Source organism: Bison bison, unplaced genomic scaffold (genome assembly GCF_000754665.1).
Source record: "Bison bison bison isolate TAMUID 2011002044 unplaced genomic scaffold, Bison_UMD1.0 scf7180017853460, whole genome shotgun sequence".
Taxonomy (NCBI): domain Eukaryota; kingdom Metazoa; phylum Chordata; class Mammalia; order Artiodactyla; family Bovidae; genus Bison; species Bison bison.
In genome coordinates, this window is record NW_011484033.1 from 24,048 (window position 1) to 24,489 (window position 442).

Sequence of the window (442 nt, forward strand, 5' to 3'; positions counted from 1 at the left end):
AGATAGTTGTCCATTCTCTGTAATTTACTGCTCATTCCGCAGACCCACTGGATGTAGAATGAGAGTACACAGCCTTTGATGTCAGGAATTAAGCAAATTGTTACATGGAAAGAACAGCATGGCCACCCCTTATTCCTTACTGTGTAGCAATACCCCTGTCAGTCACCTCTGCTGGGGATGGGGCAGCATGACATTAAGGAAGGCTTTGCAGAGAAGGTTGCCTGTACCTGGGCCTTGAAGAGGATGGGGAAGGATTTCCATAGCAGAGATGGAAGGAAATGTTTCTAAAAGGAGGCATGATATGCAAAATGCTGGAAAAGGTGATTACTGGATTGTCTGAATTTGCTGCTAGAACCCACCCTGGTGGCTGCTGTGAGTTACTTGGTTGTTTTTACCAAGTTCATTTTTAAATTGTAGTTGGCATTTAGCCTCCTCTGACCAA